This window comes from Capra hircus, unplaced genomic scaffold (genome assembly GCF_001704415.2).
Source record: "Capra hircus breed San Clemente unplaced genomic scaffold, ASM170441v1, whole genome shotgun sequence".
In the NCBI taxonomy this organism is placed as follows: domain Eukaryota; kingdom Metazoa; phylum Chordata; class Mammalia; order Artiodactyla; family Bovidae; genus Capra; species Capra hircus.
The window spans coordinates 70,741-76,740 of record NW_017190169.1 but is presented as its reverse complement, the minus strand read 5'-3'; positions in this window follow the sequence as shown (position 1 = coordinate 76,740).

The following is a 6,000-nucleotide window of genomic DNA, read 5'->3' as shown; positions in this document are numbered from 1 at the left end:
GTGTTTGCTTTGGACTCATCCTTGCATTCCTTTTCCTCTTGGGCCTGGGCCCACAGATATGGCACTTCCTGTTTGGACTGGGTCAGAGGTCAGCAGCCCTTGAGGCACTGGCCCCGTGGGGAGGCCCCCGTTGCTTTCCCAGCTCTCACAACCCCTCCTCCCCAGTCTGGCTGCCTGCCCCCCCAGCCCCTCCAGCTCCAGTTCAGTCAGCCCCTAGTCCCCTCCCCAGACTCAGAGTTCTGGCCCCCCGCAGGCACAGGAAGTTCAGGCTGGGCAACCCCCACCTCCAACTGCTCTTACCTCCCTACTGAGCAGACCCTCTGGGCTAATTCCACTTCACACAGAGAGTGCTTGGCCCTTGGGGCTTCTGTCAGGTGGACTGAACAAAGCAGGGACTGGGCAATCCTTCCATGACCCTCCTCAGCCCCGAGTGGGTATTCACCATTGAGCTCCCCAGAAGCTGACTCAGAGGCTAGGAGAGGTGTGAGGAAGTCTCCTCGGAGGCTCTTGAGGGGAGAGGAGAATAAGAGTAGGCCAGGGAGAAGCTGGTATGTGACCAACAATGCAAGACAAGCCAAGGCCCACAGGTGCCCTGGACCCAAGCTGATCAGGAGCTAGAACAGGGCACAGGACTTTTATACCCCCTGTCATCATTAGGTAGGCCTTCCCAGCAAAGGAGGGGGTGACTGGGGCAAAGACCCTCTGTTCAGCTCAGGCAACTCCCCTAGAGGGCCGGGATGTCAGAGCCTTCAGTCCTATCCAGGTGGTGTCCGTGGCGGCATGACCCCAAGGAGGGTGACAACCCCAGACAGACCCCAAGCCAGGGGAGCAAGCACAGTGCAGCCAAGACCTGGCGGCAGGACCAAGCCCACCCTGTACCCTCTGTTCACTGGTGCCTGCTGGCAGTGGTGCCCAGTGGTGGGCATGGCCCAGTGAGTAACCCAGAAACACTGGGCATCAGAGGGTTCCTCATGGTCATCACGGTGATGGTGGTGATGACAGGGTAGGGGTGACTATATTCAGGTGGTGAAAAGCAAGGCATTCATCAGTCCCTGGACCAAGGCGGCAGAGGTCTTCCGATGGCAGGGGTACGACTGAGGATGAGACCAGTGGGACAGTGGGAACCAGGAACAAAACACAGAGGCTAATGGCTGCTAGGAGCAGAGAAGGGGGACAGGGAACCAGGGGGCACTCCTTCCAGGAACCTCTAGGGCCCCACCCCACGTACAATCCCAGAGTCCTGCCCACTGACGTTCTTCCGGCCACCTCTTCCTCCTCCCCAGGGCTCCAACCCAAGGGCCTGCCGCCCAGTCCTTCAAGGGGCTTCCCCCAGCGGGTTCCAAGCCTTCCTCCTGCCTCATGGTCTTTACGAAAGACAGGCTGAGGAAAGGGCGTTAGAGAGTGAAGAGGATAAAGGATGTGACAGGCATGCTGCCCCCGCCAGGCCTGTGCCTCCCCTGACCCCAACCTGTGAGCAGTGGCACCATGGGGGGCACGCAGGGCCAGTCCAGCAAAGCTGGCTGCCTTGCCCCCGGCCCTGCACCTGCTCTCAGCTACAGCACCTACCAGAGCCTGCTGGCCCCAGGGCAGCAGGCAGATCCAGGGCCCACTCCTGGGGGCTGGCGTCTGCCAAGGGAGGACCCCGCCCTGTTTCATGGCCTTCTGGGGTCTCCCTGGCTTTGCAAGCAGCCACAGATGCAGCCCTGTGGCACAGTCCCCTGTCCAGCTGCCTCCTCTAGCCACACCCAGAGCATGCCTCTCTAAAGATAGCTAGATGTGGGCCAGGCCCCCACGAAGCCCCCTTCGAGCCCTGAAATTACAGCCCTAGCGGCCTGGGACACAGAGCCGCTGTGTGATTATGTCTTCAAGGGAAGGTCAAAAAAAGCTCTGGCATAGAGAGTGCCAACTTTCACCGACTACGCCTCAGCCATCAGCGCTGGGAACCTTCCAGAACGTGGAGGTTCGGCCCACTCTAAAGAGTGGGACTGGCCCCTGGCATCCAGAGGGTCCCCTGGGCACGTTACACCTGCTGGCCTTGGGGGCTCCAGAATGCCAAGGAACCAATGAGGTGGGAGGGACTGCTCCTAGTTACTGTGGGCCTGGCCCCTGCCCTGGCCCTGCCCAGCCCATGAGGGTGCAGAGATTTGGGCAGTGTGGATGAGGGCAGTGGATAAAACCAGCAGGCTGAGAGTGATGGCAGGCAAGGCTGTGAACTTGGGGGTGTCGGCTTGGGTGCAGGGGCTGCAGTGCCTAGGAGCCTCGAGGGCCCTCTCCAAGATCTTGGCTGAGTTCTAGGCAAGGTGGCGTGTTCAAGAATTAACCCTAATGTATGTGTGTGTCAGGTCCCTGCCTGGCAATGGGGCTTCTATGGGTGATGCCCCCTACTGGGCTGGCTGTGCAAGAACCTTTGGGAGCACTTCAAGGAGGGGCTGGAAAGCAACCCTGGGACACCGCTGGGAGCCACCTCCTCCCAGAAGTCCTCCCTGTGCCCCATCCAGTGAGCTCCAGGCTGGTGAGGGGGACCAGTGGAAGTTGAGGCTGACTAACTCAGTGTCCAGGGAAGTGACAGAGATGCAGAAGAGATACCTGAAAAAGGACTGGGAAACCCAGAAAAACAAAGAAGGGGAGTGATTAGCAGTGTCAGAGGGGAGCACCAGCCAGACACAGCAGGGCAGGGAGGCCAGGAAGGCCCTGAAAGGGGGCTAGCTGAGGGCCCCTGAAGGTCAGGGCCAGGCTAATCTCTCCAGACCCTAGAAGCACACAGGATGGGGGCAAGAATCTGGGTGGGCTGGCGCTCGGGCTGGGGCAGGCGCTCTCTGAGCCTCTGGGAGCCTAGCCCACTGGGCCACCTCCCAGGCTACCAGGCTCTGCCCTTTAGGGATGTACAGCAAAGGCAGCTTGAGCGGGCTGTATTCTTGACTCCTGGCACAAGGGCCTTCTAACAAGTGGAGGCTGCTAGGGTATCCTGGCTGAGGGGCAGGGGGCTGCTGTCAGGATCACCCAGTCCTCTTTAGTCCCTTGGGACTAGTGTCCAGATTGGGGCTTTGGGGGCCTGTGCAGTGATGTCCCAGAGGTACAGAGCATGCTGGGAAACACCCTTAGTCACCCCTGGGCTCCTGCTGGCAGAGGCTGGCCTCTGCCTTCTGGCCCACCCGCCCCCACCTCCAGTTCCTCAGCCAGCCCTGTCTGCGCTGGTTCTTGTGGAGCTAAGACAGCTGTGCATCAGCCTCCTCTGAGGGCCCGGGGGCCTCAGGAAATGCCTGCTCTTCCTTCCTGCCTTGACCCCATGCCTGCCCTCCCTGCCTCCTGCTGCCTCCTCCCAGCCCCAGGAGGCCAGAGGCCAGGAGGCTGTGGCTCTGCTGGCCAGCAGAACGTGCTGTGCTCAGCGGCTGCTTCAACTGGGGGTCCCAGTTGTTCCTCGGCTGCAGAGAAGAGAGAGGGGGCGGGGGAGGCCCAGGACTGAGGTGCAGCCTGGCTGGTCTGGGAGTGGCCCCCAAATTAGAGGGCCAGGCCCAGTGACTCAGTGGGCCTTGGGCCGGGTGTGCAGTTATGGCTTATTGCAGACTGCAAACCACAGACAGAAAAGCCTTCCAGGCGCAAGAACCGTATTTACGGACATATTGCCCCAGACGCACCTCCAGCTGTGGGGAAGAGCTCCAAGGTGGCAGGGTGTCGCCTCACTGCTGCCCCAAGTTCCCTCCAGGAGCCTGCCTGGCCCACTACTAAGCTTTCCCACCTAACTGCCTTCCTGCTTCCCTATGGTCTTCCTTCTGCCAACAATGTCCCTCTTCTCTACTTGTCTGCTCTAAATCCTCTCCTCCAGGAAGCCTTCCTGAGTGCCTCTGGCGCTGTGTATGGCCATGGCCTGCCCCAGTCGCCTCCCCGCAGAGCTCAGAGCCCAGCCATAGAGTCCCCAGAGCAATGCAAGGCTCCACAGAGGGTGGCTGGGGGCACCAGGCCAGGTGGGACCTTACTCAGTAAGCAACTTGGCTCCTTGGGCGGTAGGCATGCCTTGTGCCCTTTTTGTTTGCTTGGTTGTTTTTTTTTTTTTTTTTCATTTAAAAAAAGATTTCAATAAGTTTATGGAGCTATATTGCATTGACCAAAAAGCTTGTCCAGAGTTTTCCATAATATGTTTTGGAAAGATTCTATAGCATACAATTAATTCACCTATTTAATGTGTACAATGGTTTTTGTTTGGTATCTTCACAGAGGGTCCAACATCATCATAGTCAATTTTAGAACATTTTCATCAAGTCCTAAAGAAAATTCATACCTTTGGCTGTCCCCACTCTATCCACCATGCCCCCCTAAGAAACCACGAATTTACTTTTTGCCCCTGTCCATGTGCCGATTCTAGACATTTCCTGCAGGCTCACGCAATGTGAGCACAAGGTCTTATATGTGTTTTGGACCCTCTTTCTCCTCCTTCCCAGCTGTGAACGAGAGTTGCTGCTCTGTGGGGTGACCTGGGCTTCATGGTATGAGTCCTTCTACTGCCAGAGATATTTCAATATGTCACCAATAAACAGGAAAAAAAAAAAAAGCACACAAACAAATAAGCGAAATAAACCCCCGTGTCTGGAAGGGCACGTGCTTCCAACCAAGTGTCACTACCTCACCCATGGGAACAAGAGGGAGCCACCACAGCTTTGTCAAGGCTGTGTCCCAGGTCCAACTGGCCATGCCTGAATGGATGCTTCCACACGGAAAAGAGATCTGGGCCCAACCACTGCTCTGGTAGAACTTTCTAGAACCTACCTGCCGGCTAGGTGGGCGGGACCCTGAGACCTCACCCATGTTCTACTTTCATTGGCTCCGCCTCTCCCTGACCTGCCCTCAGCCCCTGCTAGGTTGAGTTTTTTCTTTTTTTTCCTCCTTTGGGCTCAGTGGAGTTCTGTCTGGCCTTCATTTCTTTCCAGATTCTCCTTTGCAGATCTCAGGGGAGCTCCTTGCCTCAGTTTCTCATCCCATCTAAACCCTCACCTCTGTCTCCCCAAAGCTGCTCTTGCAGGAGGCTCCCTGGGCCAAGACTGGGCAAAAAAGGGTGGGGGAGCAGAATTGGGACCCCACGGGACAGGGAGGAGGGGTGGGCTTGTCTCTCAGGAAGTGGCTGAGCTACCAGGGATGGCGTGGGTGTCATGGCTGCTGACAGCCACTTTATGGGACACTTAGTGGGCTGACCCGGTTACTCCAAGAAGTGGCCAGCACCAGCCTCAGCGCTGAGGAAGTGGCCACCCTCACCGCAGTTCCTGCACCCTGGGGGACCTGCTCAGATGGAGCAAGAAGGATGACTGGCCGGGTCTGCCTCTCTGAATCAGCTTCTGTGAGCCTCAGCTCAGGGCAGGCAAGCCGGGGAGGAGGACCCCCCAGAATCTGTGCCGCCCCCTGCCAGTTCCCAGCTGAACCCCATTCTGAGGTCACGGGGACAAAAAGGCTGGAGTGGGCCAGGAAGTGGATCCAGCCCTTCCAGCAATCCACCACGGCTCCCTTCCTGATCCCAGACAACCACCTCCTCCCCAGACTGCAGCTGCCACACGTTCGTTCTGGGAAGGTTCAGGACAGGATACCAGGGGCCCCTAGCTGGACTAGCACTTGGAGGCCACCACCTCCTTGTCCCCCTTCCATTTCTGCCCTCTCACCTTCCTCTTCCAGGCCAAGCGCCGGCCAGCCAGCCGGCTCCCGCCCCCCTGGTTGGGCCTCAGTGTCCCCATCCGGATGGTGGAAAGTTTGAATCTTTGAGGCTGCGTTGTCGTTGGCCTGGAGACGCCAAGGGGCCTTGTCTGAGTGAGAGAGTGTGCCTCCCCGGGGTGGGGGGCAGGGGGTCGTGGCCTTGGAGTGGGAGGGGTCGTCCTTGGGGTGGGGTGCGTAAGGGGGAGGGGCACAGCTAGCCCAGCCGTCTACAAGAAAATTACTCCCTTTGAAGCTGCCAGGGGGGCCGGGAAGCCTGCCCCCTCCTTCCCTTCCTCCCTCCCTCTCTCCCTCCCTCCCCGCCCCCTC